The 18188-nt window shown below is 33.3% G+C and overlaps 1 pseudogene; it reads right to left on the reverse strand.

The window, feature by feature from the left end:
• Window positions 1-2404: 2404 nt before the first annotated feature.
• LOC120090560 (exopolygalacturonase pseudogene) lies at window positions 2405-3238 on the reverse strand (annotated as a pseudogene).
• Window positions 3239-18188: the final 14950 nt, after the last annotated feature.

Genomic DNA, 18188 nt, shown 5'->3' on the forward strand with positions numbered 1-18188 from the left:
GGTACTTAGGAGTGAGATGTAACTATTGGAGAAAACCGGTAAATTGGCCCAACTGTACTTATGAGCATCTATGAAGGATCATCGTACTCATGATTGGTTACATCCGATGGACACAAAAATATATCTGTGGTAAAAAGAGTTCGACTCTTGGTCTTTAGTGGAGTGTCTGGCAGTTAACGAATGGTGGATCTCGTGGCTAAAGATTTAGTCAGCTATTCACGTACTGTTAGAACTTTGAGCTATAGGTCCATAAAGTCCCCTAGGTAGCTTGGATAAAGTCGAAAATCAGTTTTTGGGTCAGTTTGAAATGTTCAAATTGACAAGAGGGAGTTCGATTATATATGATATAATTGAACTGGTTAATTATATATGATATAATGGACTAAATGTATGAGATACATTATTTTGGAGGAAATTAGATATAAATATGATTTATATCAAGTGGAGGAGAAATTACTATAGTAGATATATGATATCAAACTATAGGTAAGAATATAATATGATTATATTTATTTATTAATTAAATCGATTAATTATGTGATAATTAGCCGAAATCTTCTCCTCAATCGTGCGTTAGTGGGAAACTCAGTATTCGGTTATTGTAACCGTAGAATAAAATTAAAATTTGTTTCATTTTTGCAAGAGATCGAAAAAATCGCAATCGGTGTGAAAACGTTTTGATCACTTAGCTGAAAGCCTATACGATAGAGCTTCATCACTCAATCAATCGCACATCCGCGTCTAAACGATCACACACTTTTTTCTAAATGATCACACGCTTTTCTCTAAACGATCGCTTAGCTTCACTAAACAATCGCCTAGCGTGCTGTGTTTTCTAATTGATCGTTTATCTATTACTAGACGATCGCTTAGTAAAACCTACACGATCATGTAACTTTATCTAAATGATAAGCATACACGATATACGATAGCTTTCTCTCCCACTTGCTTATCGTCTACCTCAACCAAATTCAACAAAGATCACTCTTTGGATTCTCACTCCGAGAATACCAAGGGCTCTAAGTGGTGGTGTCATCCCCCCTCCTGCTTGCTCGTGCTTGTTTGTGTTGCTGCTGTTCATGTAGACAATCGTGTTGCCGTAGCCGACTGTTTAGCTGAGCGATAGAGAATGTAGAGGTTCTTCCACTGCGTTGAGTTCGAAAGTGAAGGGAGCCTTCAACTGGTATGAGAACTCAATCATTTGTATTTTATTTATCAAAGCATGCCGTTAATTAATGTAAATTGCATAATTATAGAATGTGTGTGTGGTTTTTCGTTCACAATGAAATCGGAAAGATCCGAACACGCTCATGGATGCCCTTCGTTAAGAGTTCCTTCATATGTATGATGACATGGGTTCCATTTCAGTTACAAACTGACATCGTAACAAACTGGCATCGTAAACGTATGATGACATGGGTATGATGTCAGTTCTAAACCGACACCACAAACAACTGCTATCATATATATATAATGGCGAACGTTTTGATGGTGGTTTAGAACCGCCATCATGACCTACGATGTCACCAGATGTAATAACGATTTGTAACCTGTCTTCATAAGTATATGATGTAAGTTTGGAAATGATATCTAAAGCCAAAATTTTTGTAGTGGAAGAAGCATCATAAAACATCAAATCAAAGAACGTGAAAAAAGAAATAGATGCATTAAGAAGGAAAGTTGAGACATAGTGCCAGAAGGCTAAGAGCATCCAGTAATGTATAGTTCCAACAAATGCTTGAGATGATGGAAAGAGCTAGAATAGATAGCATTGAGGGAAAATGTTTAAGTCGGAGCAACACTAACTATTCTGAAGTCTTCTTGAAGTATCTACATATAGCTTAAGTGTAAACATAAGACATCTCTAGATTATCTAGAAGAACTGTAAATATATATCTCAAAGAAAAGATCAAGAAATATTTTAGGGTTTTTTTAGGCTCCAAGGAAGAATTCCTTTAGATAAGGATAATCTCATAGAATTATCTAGAATTGATTAGATCTAAGAAAAGTCTAGAAAAATCATATTCTTTAAAGGTTCAAAGGTCTCATACCTATAAATAGAAGACATGTCCTCATTTGTAAAGCAAGAAAGCAAGTAAAGAGAGGAAGAAAGAAAAACAAGAAAGTTAGAGAGAAACCTAGAATAAAAGTGAGTGATTGTGTATTGAGAGAGTAAAAAAATATAGTCCCAAAAGTGTCCATCTTGGTACATTTTTAATAAAAGTTTCTTTCTTTAAAAGAGATTGTCTCTCTTCTTTGTGTGCCATTTATCTTAAAAATAACATTATTATTATTAACTATGTTGAAACCTAGATTGGGTTCTTATTAAATTATTTTGAGAAATAATTATCTTCTCCTCCCACCTCTCTCTCTAGCGAGGAAGAATAAATGGAACACCAGGAAATTAAAGACAAGAGGGAGGCAGTTGTTGGCCAAAAGCAGAACCCTTAACATTATGACAAATGGAAGTTGGCTGGCCACCACCATTGAAAGGAAGGTTAATGTCTTGCAACACTATGTCTTGACATGGAAAAACTTGGCTGCACTCAAAATTTACTGCCACTTGGGTAATTGAAGTCCCCCTTATGCCTTCATATCTCACATCTTTAATTTGCACTCTTGACTTACTCTGCCAACAAAAAATCACAATTTTGCTTTAGAGTCTCACACACACACACATATATATATTACTATATTCAATATTTTTTAAAACCATAATGCTCTCAAATTATCTTATATATACCATTTCATCATTTGGATCGCAAGTACCGGGGCAATACATTTGATCAATGATGATAGGATTTTTGACATTGTTCATTTGGAGATTGAGAAATGTGACATTGCTAACCATGCTAGAATATGAAGATGACCATGATTTGATCCTCACTCCATTGGACGTGCCAATGAATGTGGAGTCTCTTATTGTGACTTCGAAGACGTCTTCTTCGTTTGGGTACTTTCCAAGGCTACCGATACTAATTCCATGGCCAGGACCACATTGGACATTGGTTATGTTGATGAATTTACTTCCAGGGCCCAAGGAGATGCAATCATCTCCAGTACTGATCACTGAATGCATGATGTTGATACCGCTCGATGATGAAATATGGATTCCATCTGTGTTGGGGCTGTCTGCTGAAGCTACCACTGTAACGTGGTCAAACGTGACGTCACGACATCCATGTACCGCAAAATGGAAGAGTTTGCTATTATAAGAGCTTATGTTCTTGATACTCATAGTGTTGATATTATTGAGCTTCATAGACTATGTAGAATATCAAACCATTATATGGCAATAAGTATATTTTGGAGTTGCATTTAAAATAATAAATATTAAAATGTAGGAGATGATGGTATAAACACTTTCATAGTCAACATAACAAATAAGCTTTCTTTTTCCAAATAAAGAAAAAATCAACTCATTTTTAATGCAATAACATGACATTCTTTACAGCATAAGAAAAACAACCAGAAAAATGTTTTAAACAAATTGTTATGGGACACTATGTGATTGGGTGGCTAGATTGGGCTACAAAGAATGGTTGCAATCTAACTAGAAGCCAAATAAAAATACTTTCAGAGTCTCAAGCCCTACATCAATGTATTGATAGTAATGATATTATAAAATACCGCTGAATAGAAGTTTGAGATAGAAAGTAGTAGAAACAAAGTTACTGTATGAAAAACAAATTTTTAGTACTCACAAAAATATAGTAAATGTAATGTGTTAGAAACAAAAAGATGAATTTACAAATTAAGTATAACAAATGTAATAGAAACAAAGACAGGAAAACAAGTTATTATTTACTCAAAATAAATTTATAGTTCACCCAAACATATAGTAAATGTAATATCAAATTTATTGTTAGTGAGAAAGAAAAGAAAAGATGAACTTACGACTGGACGACTAGCGGAGCTGTATGGCCAAGCGGTAGAACTGCGACCGTTCAAGCAACCCAAACCATCGATGAACAAGTTGTTGACTTGGTTGATACTAAGTCAGTAGTCGCCGGTGGCGTACTGCTTATCGATAGGTGCCAACAGTTCGCCATCAAGTTGTATATGAATGAAGCCATGACATGGACCTTGAAGCAACAATGGCAAAACTAAGAACCTTCCTTGTGCTGGTATTAAAACCATACCGCCTCCACTATTTCCACAAGCTTCACTCCATGCATTACTTAATGCCTATATTATACAAACAAATCAGTTAAGCTTAATTTATTTAGTTTTTTTAAACTTTGGCTCAAAATAGAAAATTTTCCCTACAAAAAGATGAAATCCATTCTAAAAAGATTATAAGAAAACAAATATAATTCTAAAAAATGTCAAATATGTATGAAACGTCTTGACTTATGTAGTTTGTAACTTCCAAAACTTTATGACATCATTTTGAAAACGATACATTTCTAGGAAAAAAAAGAGTGTGATTATATATATAAAAGAAACAAAAATGTTACGAAACTATCCCCAAATACAATGTTTTATTATCATTAATTTTAGAAATTACTACAAGATATGTCATAGATCTAAATATTTAAAACTTTTAAAAAGAATTATTTGAATTGATTTGAAAAGTATTTGTGGTTTGATATTGAAAACAAAAAGTATACCTTACTGTTATCGGTTATTCCATCAGGTTTGGCACCAAATTGCATGATATCGAACACTTTAGGTTGAGCATTACAATATTTACAAATGCAAAGTAATATCATAATGGACATTACACATCCATTTGCTAAATAACTCAAATCCATTTTTCCCCTTCTTTTGTTTCTTTCTCAAAGATGGCTGATTTTTGCTCTCATTTTTTTTTCATTTTTATAACAGAATTTTAACAACCAAAAATGGAATAACTCACAAAACTGAGTTTTTGGTTTCTTTTATAGGTCAATTTATTTTGTTAAAAATCTCTATATTGATTTTATTCATAAACCATGGCATTGAGATTAATGAGATTTCACTCTTAATGGAAAATTTTCATTTAAACAGTTACCCTATATAATAATTATACAAATTTTTTTAACATTAAACATGTTTAAAAGTGAATTATAAATAGTTTATACAATAAGATATTTTAGTGAGTAGATAACTACTTTTATGATTTATAAATATATTATATCACACATATTTTAAACAATAATTGTTTAAGTTGAGTACCAATTTTTAAATATACTCTACTACACACATATGTGAAAATATGATTATTTATTTATTTATTTATTAAATCCATTGTTTTCAAATTTATATTTTTAGATCACCTATCTAAGAGATCCATATCTCTAGAATACAAATGTTAAAGTATATCAAATTAGGTTATTAAAATTAGATTTATTTCCTATTTGAATTATGTTTTGATATATTAAGGTAACTAGGTATTACAATTTAATCTTATTTGGTATAAATAGGTTCTTAGATATGTACCTATTAGGGAATATAAGTCTTATCCATTCTTTCCAATTTATCCCATTTTGACCTTCCTCTAAATTTCATAACAATGAGAACTAACGTGTTTCATACTAATCATTTAAGTATGAGAATCTGAGGTTATTACAAAGTATATGAAACCTCATTAAAGGGACCCATATCATTAAAAAGCTAAAGAAAATTTCTCAAATATATACAACCCATGTTAAAAGTAAATGTGAAATTATATACATTGAAAATTATTTGGTTAGGCCACCATAATGTGTTCGGCTGACCATGCTTTTATCCATTGAATACATGTACGTAAAGAAGCATCTCTCAAACTAGGGACATGCCGATTATTGGAACTACATTTAACGATATTATGAGACAACCACAATGTAATAGTTTCAGTTTAAAAATCCTGAAAGAAAGGAAAGTCTAGTGGTTAGATGTTTATAATATAGGGAAAGAAAGTGAAACATATTCTTGAATATTTAAACATAAAAAAGTGAATCTAATTATATGAAAACTAAATTATTAAAGCCCTTTAATGTCGGTTGTCTTTAATGTCAGTTTTAAACCAACATTAAAGCCATAATTATTGTCCTTTTTTTATAAATTCCATGCCCGTTTTTTTCAATTATTGTCCGTGTATTCAATATAATTATTGTCCAATCCATTTTTAATGTTGGTCACAAAGTTAAAAATGACATGTCCCTAAAACCAAGGTAATCAACCTATACATGTACAAAATAAATTCTTAATTGCTTGCTTTCACAAATCCATAATAATAAGTTACAAAAGAGGAATTGGAGATGATAATTTAACTATAAAACCAAGGTAATCAAAAAATTACTAAAACTCATAAGCGTTATATAGCAAAATTAAAATTTTGATCCAAACAAGAGCGAGAATTTACTTTTCCGTCAATTTAAATACCCCAGCCTAGACATAACCCGACATAGACAAAAGGTACCTTATAGATAGATTTGCTACACTTTAACCTTTTATTAGTCAATTTAATCCTATTAAATTGAGTAAAAGATTAAAGCCTTGGGGTTGCTAATCATATTAGAACCTTGATCTTCGGTTTATGTGATCCAAATTTTAAACATTTTAAAACCTGAATTAAACTTAAGTGAGCATGCATGTCTTTCTTATTACTTTTAATTCTAATTTCTCTTTAACTTCTAAAAAGAAACAACTAAAAAAATATCGCGCCAACTAAGTGTTTATAACACTTATAAAGTAACCTATGTGTCATGCTTCATGCAATGTCCGGTCATTGCTATACATAACTTTTATATATATGTGTAATAACCAAGCAAACATGCTTCCCATTCACCCTTATACTATAACAATTATAATATAAAGATGATGCATGTAAATGCTTTTTATGCATGCATAAGTATAACTCTTATATTTTATGATGCAGGAGCATGCTCTTACATAATTAAATCATGCTTCTCTAAATTATAATATTTACAATAAAGAGATGATGTTAAGGTGGGATTTACTATATGTGCATACGATATGACATATAAAAAACAGACATCGCATGTAATAAACTAAGGATTAATGGAACGGGATGAGCCTTTACAAAAAATCGGAATGAAATAACCCTATCTATTACATTTTCTATCGAGCTAACTGATTCACAGGCGAACTGGGTCTTGAACCGCCAGGAGAACTCCATCGTTTAGTAAATGTCGAAGGTAGACAATCGCCCAGTGCACACTAGACGATAGGCGCAAAAGCTAAACGATCACTTAGACGACAACGAGGCTTTGAAGCCTGATCGTCTAAGCGATCGCTTAACGCGGCGAAAGGTAAACGATTTGTCGTGCGTTTCTAAGCGATCGTTTAGTCAGTTACTAAGCGATGAGCTTTCTGAGCTAAATGATCGTCTAGTGCGCGCGTGCGTTAAACGATATGTCAACATCCCATCATCTACACGATCCGATACTCAACGATCGCTTACCCTATTGTCTACACGACCCGATCAACCCTTGATCGTCTCCCTCCTCGAAGAACTGCAACCCTTGCTCCAATCTTCTTCACGAAAGACTCAAGACTCAAACTGACTTTGAATTACAGACTCGATAAAATAACAAAAAATGCAGGGGCCTTTACAATCAACCGAAAATGTAAAAGAATTAAATCATATCGAGGCTAACATCCCAGAAAACTCCATTAATCTGCACATCCCAACAATTTAATGATTAAATAGAGTAGATATGCACCCACCAAGAATATATATGCAATTCGTTGCAACAATGAAATTGGAATATCAAAACCTAGCTCTGATACCAATTGAAGGATCTCTTAACGAAGAGCATCCATGAGTGCGTTCGAATATTTCCGATTTCATTGTGACCGAAATACAACACATACATTCTAACAGATAGTTATACAGTTCAACACTAATTAGCGACATGCTTTGATAAATAAAATACAAAGGATTGAGTTAACATACCAGTTGAAGACTCTCTTCAAACTCAAACTCAACGTAGCGGAAGAACCTCTACGAACTTTATCGCCCAGCAAATCAGTCGGCTATGGCAGCATGATCGTCTACACGAACGGAAACAACACAAACAAGCACGAACAAGTAAGAAGCGGGGACGACACCACCAGATGGAGCCCTTGGTATTCTCCGAGTGAGAATCTAAAGTGTGGTCTTTGGTGAATTTGATAGAGGTAGGAGGAAAGGTTGATTGTGTAGAAGATAAGCAAGTGGGAGAGAAAGCTATCGTATAGCGGAGTACTTATCGTTTAGACAAAGCTACACGATCGTGTAGGTTTTACTAAGCAATCGTCTAGTAATAGGTAAATGATCATTTAGAAAACGTGCCACGCTAGACGATCATTTAGGAAAGCTAAGCGATCGTTTAGATGCGGATGTGCGATTGTTTAGACGATGAGACTTTATCGTATAGGCTCTTAGCTAGGCGATCGATACTTTTTCACACCAATTGCGAATTTTTACGAACCTTTTGAAAAATGAAACAAATTTTCATTTTATTCTTCCGTTACAATAACCAAATACCGAATTCCCACTAACGCACGATCGAGGACAGGATTTAGACCAATTATCATATAATTAACCAATTTAATAATAAATTAATATAATCATATTATATTCTTATCCTATAGTTTGATACCACATATCTACTATAGTAATTTCTACTCCACTTCATATAAATCATATTTATATCTAATTTCCTCCAAAAATAATGTATCTCATATATTTAGCCAATTATATCATATATAATCAAACTCTCTTTTGTCAATTTGAACATTTCAAACTGACCCAAACACTGATTCTCGACTTTATCCAAGCTACCTAAGGGACCTTATGGACTTGTGGCTCGAAGCTCCAACGGTACGTGAATAGTTGACTAAACTCCTTAGCCACGAGATCCACCATCCGTTAACTACAAGACACTTCACTAAAGACCAACAGCTGAACTCTTCTTACCACAGATATATTTCTGCGTCCATCGGATATAACTAATCATGAGTACGATGACCCTTCACAGATGCTCGTAAGTAAAGTTGGGCCAATTTACCATTTTTCCCCTGTAGTTACATCTTACTCCTTAAGTACCATTGATTTCTCTAATGAATAATACAACATAGTCCAACTATGTGTGAACACCTCTCGGACCAAGAGAAGGTGTGTGGCATCACATCGTTCAAGACATGGATTCAGCCCTTAAGAAAGCTATCTATCCACTTGCCCTTGTCTCGGGGAAGAAGTGAATTCCATCTTGTGTAGCTGAATTTCCAACTCCCAAATCAGACGAATCTCGAAAATGGTAGATTTGAATCGGTGACCTGGCCACTCGCACCGATACAAATCAAAGGACCGCCCTCAATAGCAGGAGTTTCCAACTTACTCAGGATTGAGATCATGTTACCTATGGTCATCCTAGTGAAGTGAAGTCTCTATCATGAACAGTATTATATAACGAGACATTAATACTTCGTGGTCAAGTCTTATACAAACTCTTTGTATATGATGCCTCTGCTCGCATGTCCCCTACACGAATGATCAGGATCAGACCATCTGTGACAAATCACAACACTTGTGACCATTCCACAAAGCGGGCCGCATCTGTAGCATTACTAGGATAAGGTTTCCCTCCTATATCTATATACTACAGATCATTTTGGTTATCACTCAAGACATGATCCACTTGTATGTCACCACATACATGCTTAAGTTATATACAGATAACCAGAAATTTATATTTATTGCTTTGTGGTAAAGCAAATAAAATATACAACTGAGCAAAATCAAGATGTGAAGTAAATATCATATATCATACAATACAAACGTTCGTACAAGCTGTTTAAAAACTACAAGACATGAGACTTTAGGGCATCAACCCCAACAAAACTAAGTAGTGCTCTTCTATAAGTTTTTTTTTTTTTTTTTGTTAGTTATAAATAATTTCTTGACTTATCATTTCATCCAAAATGGAGTCATGAAAATATGGAAGTTGAGGGACAATACAACTCTTGTTTTTGCTAAATGATAGTTGACACAACTCCATTTCTTGTGGTACTAGAAGAAATTCGGGCTTTAATGTCGGTTGGCAACCGACATTAAAGATAGTGTTATTAAAGCCCTTTAATGTTGGTTGCCTTTAGTGTCGGTTTTAAACCAACATTGAAGGGCTTCAATAACACCAATAACATAGCTTTCAATATCGGTTGCAATCGACATTAAAGGTCTTTACAACCGACATTAAAGCCTTTTTTTTTTTTTTAAATTCTTAACCGACATTGAAGCCCGAATTTGTCCATTTTATCAATTATTGTCCGTTTTTTAAAGTTCCCTTGCCAAATCCATTTTTTTGGTAAAAAAGTATAACATGACACATCATCATCGAATGCTATGGCTATGACATATTATTCATGTATGGATTGTAAATCTATTACATTTAATCTGCAAATTCTGCTATAAAATTATAATTTGAAAGGCGTACAATAATTCAGGCCTTGAAAACACAAATTACAAGTAATACAAAGATTATGATTTTACAAACATTATGAGTTTACTGTCCCTCTCTACTTGGTAAGTATAGATTCCTTCATAATTCTTCTTGAACAGACCCCCCAGCTTCAGCAGTGTCTGGTTATAGGCATCTTTGTCTGACTACTGTTGTTCAAAGGATCACAAACAATAAAGGTTTGGGCATAAGCGTAACACATGCAACGGAAGATTGTATCCATTCAAATATATATATATATAAATTAAATGGATAAAATTTTTTAGACCTTACCCTTAGAAACTCTGTAACATTTGCCAGCTAACTGTTGCTGCTCGAATGTACTTTGGTTTCCATGCCAAGAGAAAACAGAAGAGCCAGATTGCAGGACAAAACACTCAGTAGAGTTAAGTGAGGTTGCAACCTAGATAATCATAAGTTGGGACGTTACCATAAGACTTGCAATGGCTGATATTAGTATAGGCTTTCAGCATAAAGATGAAACATGACCCAATGACAATGTTATAACATTATTTCTCTTGTGCCCAAGAGAGAGTGGGCAGCAATTTCAGTAGCCTTATTGATCGCTTGGCCAAATAAAGTAGGTCCAGCCAATGAAACATTGTGAAGAGCATTTGCATATGCTGCCATTATGCCTTCCACTCCTTCCACCTATTAATTAAGTTGATGTTCAATTGAAATGAATGGGAAATAATAAGCAAAAAGACAAACATAAAGCTTAAAAGAGTTAAGGTTACAATATTGAAAGTAAAAGCACAAATATAGAATTGTAAGAACCTCAGGTTGAGTTGGAGCTATACTCAAGTTGAAGCAATGTGAAACGTTGCCATCTGATGTTCTTGCCCCGAACCCCCAAGCTGGAAAGCACCGATCAGTGTCGTAGAATTGAATTACCTCCCCTACATCTATTATGGCCCGCCATAAGTTCAAGTAGTTTTTCAATTATATTTATTATCTTTATCTCCTACTACAGCAAAAGCAAAAAAAAAGATCACCAAATATAGAGATTTAAACTTCCAGCCCATAGAACAAAGAAAAGTTATTAATATACTGAATCTTTGAATAATTCAATTATACTAAGCTAACAACTTTCTATATTAAATGAAGTAAGTATTAAATTTATAATTTGGAAGTATAGTTGAAATGGTGTGGCTAACCTGCTGGTAACTATTCAGACATCCACTACGGTCAATGTAATGCAATGAATCTGGATTGTAGGGATTTCCGTTCGAAGCTGTAAAAAGCACTTAAACCATGAATCCCACAACTTTAGGAACTAAAAGCATCGAATTTCTAAATCTGCTACCGAACTCTGAGAAGACATAAAACATGAATGCAACATCTTCATTAACCCAAAAGAGGGACATCCAAGTATAAGAAATTCTATAACTAATTAAGGCGATTAACTTTAGAATTTATTAATTTTGACATCAAAATTAACCGAAGTAAAAAGAGAATGTGTTAATTTTTTTCATAGAAGGTACCTATAAAATCAACAACGACCATAAAATTAAGCTGAAATCCATTAGAAATGTAATCAAGAAAGCTGAATTGTGTTTTCTCAACGTAGTGATCAACAAATAGCTGACCTTTTAGAACCTAAAGAACACAATTATATTATATCAATATGAAGAAGAAGAAGAAAAAATCGATACTAATAATTTCTGAAAATGTGAGAGATCCGACCGTCTCATAGCCACCATGAGAAGAAGATGGAATAATAAAATTTGCACCACTTTTTTCTCCGTAAAGCTTTTCGAGATCACCCATCGATTTTTGGAGCTTATTGAATAAATGGAAATATGCACATGAAGAAAGCACAAGTTAATAATTTATAAGACAATTTCAATTTTATTCGATTACTTAAACAAGTCAGTGTTTTTACCTTCAATTTTAAAATGTTAAAATAGACCAGTCTTAAACTTTGAACAACGGACCTTTTCAAAACTAAACAAGAACATAATTTCTGAACCAAACAATGAATCATACAAAACCTAAACAACAAGTAATACTCAAAATCTACTCATAGAGATAGATATGTTCAAACCCTACCTACAAAAGTAATCGCATCTGGCTACTAATAAAATTCCTTCCCACATTCTAGTTTAAGGTATACTTTGATAATTTTTTTCCATAATGGAAAAGTAAATACTAGACATTGATGAATTTATAAAATAGTTACCCAACTAATTCATGACTGCCATTGCTATTGAAATAAAAGCACTCAATGACCAATGAGTTATCCTGTATTTAAAGAGAAAACCAGAAATTATTAATATTATTTTTTTTAGAAAAAAAATAAGGAGGCTATAAAATATTATTAATGAGAATAAGATTCAGAAGGCCATATGCTTGCCTTGTTTCCAAACTTCTACATGCTCAAGCATAAAGGTCTCCAAATAGGATTAAGATTGTCTTTAACCACTTCAGTTTTACAGATTCGAATTGAGCCTCCAGTTTCAACAACTCTAGATATTCTCAGGAAAGGATCCTAAAATAAACAATTAAACAAAGAGCACAAAAATCAAAGACCTTCAATGGAAACAACAACAGTGAATTTAACATTAGTTTGAAAGTGTTTTTAATCACTAAACAACACTATTTTAGGAGTCCCACCCCCAAAAGAGTCAAAATTCATACATATTTATAATAATAATAACAAACATTACCAAACATTTTTGTAATAATTTGTGTTGGAGATTCAGGAAGCAAATCCTTACTTCTTTCTTCTAGGATTAACGAAATTGCAATTCACTCTAATTTCTCCTTCATTTTTCCTTGTAAGCACTCCCACATACCCCAATTTCAACATCGACACCGAAAATTGGCTATAAAAAAGAAACGGCTGATTCGCCATCAAATCCACAAAGGAAGAAGTTCTCTTAAGAAAACAACGATTGATCCGTCGCTAGAAGCCCTAATTTCTTCTGAAGATTCTTGAAATAAGCAGTATCAAACATTTTTGGAGTTGTTGCATCCAGAAATACCAGATCCATAACTTTCTTACATTGCCTTCGAAGCAAATTCAGAAATGGAGGTTTCAGAATCGGGTCGGGTGTTTAGGTCCTATTAAAATTGTAGAGCATATCTTGGAAGGTATGGCAGGCTGCTCGGCCGATGGTGTGGGCGCCGGAGAGTGCGACTAAATCGAGGACGTTGAGCTCTAGATGATGGAAGTAGTCGATCAAAGCGATGACGTTTTTGTGGCCCTGAGGGACTTTTTCTGCTTCGGTGCGACATAGGGTTTGGGCGAAGAATGATAATCGAGAAGGATGCGATAGATTAGGGATATATTATTTAATAAAATAAGAAAAAAAAATATTATATCTTTAATGTCGGTTTTAAACCGACATTAAAGCCCATCTTCAATGTCGGTTTAAAACCGACATTAAAGATCCATTTTTTTTAAACCGACATTATAGCACCTCTTTAAAAGTTTTTTAAAATTACAAGTTTGCCCTCGCACACACATTTTCATTCCATCTTTTCTTCCTTTTTTGTTTCCTTTTTCCGATTGTACAACATTTTTTTTTCATTTTTCAATTCTGCAGCTCTCTACTCCTGCATTATTCGAAAATTTGGTTCTTCTTCCTTTTTTTTTCTGATTTCTTCAATTCTTCCGTTATTCATCACCTTCACAAAGCTTGGCGAGAAGCTTCAAGATTAGGTTTGGGTTTCAAGAAGCTAATTCACCTTTTTCTTTCTTTTGGGTTTTGTGACAGAGATTGAGAAGAAGAGGGCAACCATCAGATGGAAGAGACGAGAGAGAAGGCTCGAGTCATCAAGGACGGCAACGATGGTGTGAGCATGGGCAGAGGGTGGCGGTGAATGGGCGTGCGCGTATCAGAAACGATGTGTTTTAGGGTTCAGATGGGTGAGACTCAGATAGCAGAGATTGCAAGAGGAAGGAAGAGGTTTTGTTTTCCTGATATTTCTCAAATTGAAAGCTATCACTAATAGCACATTTCTCAATTTGCAGCTATCAATACTATCAATGATAGCAACTGATAGCATATTTCTCAAATTGAAAGTTATCGCTAAAAGCAGCTATCGGTGATATTCACTGATAGTAGCTATCAATGATAATTTTTAATTTGAGAAAACTAGGAAGAACGCACGAAATGGTGGACTGGGTGTGGACATTTTAGTCTTTTGCAAGTTTTTGTGCTATATATACAATTATTTTATCCTTATGCTACATATTCTATTATTTTGAGTTTGAATATTATTTATGTAACTAGCTTGAGATATATGGGATTGACACATATCTAAGGAATTGTTATGAATATTCATACTGCGAGTATGCTCTTTTATCTCTTTAACTTTCATAGCACTACGACAAATAGACTTTTTAATAGCATTTTCGCCTAGCTTTTAAATAAAAGGCTATTAAAAAAGAGGGAAAAAAAAAGCCGGAGGGTTAATTTTTTCCTCATTTTTTCAGATTACGCTTTAGGATTTTTTTTTCTTCCGCCTTTTCCTTCGAGTGTCATTTTCTCTTCTGCCACTTCGTTCAAGCGTCAGTCTCTTCCCCTTCATTTTCTTTCTCGTCTTCTCCTTCGAACAACTCCATCTATTGTTTGCTCTTAGGTTTCTCTTTTGTTTATCTCCTCTCCAACTTCGCAAGTAAGTCGCAACGTGAAGCATATTTGTTAGTCCTCTTCAACTTTGTTTGTCCTTATCCTTCACTCACACATTCTTCATCGCAAACCCTAGCCTCAACCTTTGTCTCATTTGACAGGTTACTTATGCTGTCGCCTTTGCCATTCTCAAAGCTTCCACCTCTCTTGTAGAAAGTTTGTGCATAGGATCGAGAAGAGCCAGAATACTAGAATGGTGCTCTCAAGCCCTAACTTTCAAAGGCTTCACGTCGAGCAATTGGATTTGTTTCGCTGGATCGTTGATTCTGATGCCCTTCTCTTGGTGTGTGTTTTCCTTCAACTTAACCTTTTTTGGCTTACTTTTTTTTAATTGAAGACTATGATTGTTCTCCTTCTTTTGACTAAATGCGCTGGAGAGGGATTGAATGTGCGTTTCAACCCAATTCATTGGGCATGAATAAAGACAAATCACATTAGGATTGATTTTCTCAATCTATCAAAAATGATTATATCCAAAATAATCTCGATGTTGGGGAAGATTGGATTGCAACTAATCTTGATCACAATAAAGGATCTGTAATAAAGGATCTGTAATAGCTTACAACAATAGGACCAAGCTTGATCACAATAAAGGATCTGTAATAAAAGAGTTGATGTTCTATATTTGCTCTTCAAGACCTATAAAATATTGTTTTATCATTTTTTTCGGTTTGTATATCTCTTTGAAAATAACATAAAACCTCCCAAAGTATTGTTGAAGTGCATTATAGAAAAAGACCCACTAAGATTGTTTCGACTCATTTGTAATTGCAGGTTGTACAAGGGTATAGTTCCACTCTTGGGACACTAGATTCCATGTAAGTTGAAAAGACCCATATTTTATTTGTAACTCCTTTGCGTTCTTTTTGTATTTGTTGCCTTTCCTCTCATACTTACATAGCAAAACTTGAAACTATATGGTACATGAATACTTAAAATGGGTATGCTTAGTTGTTATTGCAAGATCAGTTTTGTCATTTAGGATTTTACAACGCCATATATGTGGTTTCCAATGGATTGATTCTTTTGTTGGTTGCATTGAAGTATTGTTTCTTGGCTTTTATTAATCACCCTGAAGATACTTGAATTATTAATCACCTTGAAGATACTTGAATGTTGAATATGTCAGGAAGACGATAGTATTAAGAGTTTGGATATTTCTTGTGCTTGCAGTGACAGCTTGAAGGTACTATTTACTAACTTCTATTTTGAGTCGAAGTAGGATTATTGGGCCGAAGCCGAATTTTTCTTGAGTTGACAAACTTGACGGCCATGATTAGGATTAGCTTTTTCTTATAAGAGACTTCAAGATCTTGGTGGAGTTGCAATGAAGAATTTGAAGCCTTAATTCATTTGGAAGTTTGTTTTCAACTTCAATGCTTGTGGAAATTAAGGGATTTATTAAAGTGGTGTTGAGTTGATTCAGTAAGGTAAGGTTGTTGAGGATATTGTCCTTTTTTTTTTTATTTTTACTTGGACCAGCATAATACCTATTCTTTTTTTCTTTAATGCTGTATTGTTATTTGTACCTGATCAAGGCAGGAGTAGTTATTTTTGCAAACTCTTATTGAATTCTTTTTAGAAAGTTCAAATAAGTATATATGTTAACACTTTCAAAAATTTATTTGGATGTATGCAATTAAAATTGGTTGATGTACTAATTTCTAAAATTAATGACAATAAAATTTTTTTTTTGAGGGATAGTTGGTAATGTTTTTGTTTCTTTCGTATATAATCACTTCTCATTAGTTTCTATTCTTTTCCGAGAATTGTCGTTTCCAAAATGATGTAATAAAGTTTTGGAAGCTATAAACTGTGAAAGTCGAGGCTTTTGATAACCATTTGATATGTTTCATAATTGTATTTATTTTCTTATAATTTCTATATAACGGGTTTCATCTTTTTCTACGGAAACATTAAGCCATCAAAACCAAAACCTACTCGTTGAAAAGTATTTTTTTCCTATGTCTAGTTCGATTACCATTTAGTTTCGTAGTTTTAGATTTTGAAAATTATATGCTTATTTTTCTTACCATTTATTACAATAAATTTTCACCTTCCCTAAGAAAACACATGCATCCATACAAGAATTCTAAAAAAAATAAAAATAAAAATTTAAAACTACCTTTAAAATTTTTAAAACTTAAACATGTATTTTGAACGTTATTCCTGTAAAGTAGATTAAAAAAATAATAATAAATCATAGGTAGAATAGTATCTATAAGCTAATCTTCAAAAATTAAAATAAAAAATTAACTATTTTTCAAATAAGGTCTTAGTTTCAAAACCTAACAGTAATCGTTGTTCGTAAGCATAATTTTTTAAATAAATATCTAAATGTAAATTTAACGTAAAATAAAAAAGAAAATATTTAGATGCATCATGCATCTATCTTTGTACCAATCAAATTGTCCAATCATTATTTGTCACATGATAAATTCATTTTACTTATTTTTTAAAGTATTTAATTCTTTTTGTTTATGTGTGATGAGAATATGATGCACAAAGATGGATGCATCTAGAGATGCACTCAAGTATTGCTCAAAAAAAAAAAAAAAGGGGAATGATTACCATGCAAATATGCTTAGGTACGTCTAACTTTATAAGTTGATAAAGAAACAAAAAATAAAATAAAATCAAAATCAAAATGAACATTGCTCAACTGATATAGTGCTTGTATCAACCTCAACATCAGGACTGAGGAGGCTCAATTCCCCTAATCTACATATTGTCAGGGTTAATAATGAAGTGTATAGCAACATTGTTAAAGAATTGCAAATATAGCAAAATTTATTACAGATAAACCCCTATTAGCGATATAGTCTAATATGTTAGATGATTTAAGATATTAGAGTTTGATAACTGAATCTAATTTTTGCTATATTTACAAATAAGACTTATAATTAATTAGTTGATCAGTGATTTAAGATATTAGACTCTAGGAGAAAATCTAAATTTTGCTTCATTTATATACAGCTTGATGGCGAACTGTTGGCTCCCGCCGATAAGCATTTTACCACCGACAACTACTGGCTTAATATCAACCAAGTCATAGGTGAACTATTATTCTTAGATTTGCATAGGTGAGGGTTGGCTCAACAACGCCGCTCAATAATCC

Source organism: Benincasa hispida, chromosome 11 (genome assembly GCF_027475165.1).
Source record: "Benincasa hispida cultivar pf3 chromosome 11, pf3_genome.v1.1, whole genome shotgun sequence".
In the NCBI taxonomy this organism is placed as follows: domain Eukaryota; kingdom Viridiplantae; phylum Streptophyta; class Magnoliopsida; order Cucurbitales; family Cucurbitaceae; genus Benincasa; species Benincasa hispida.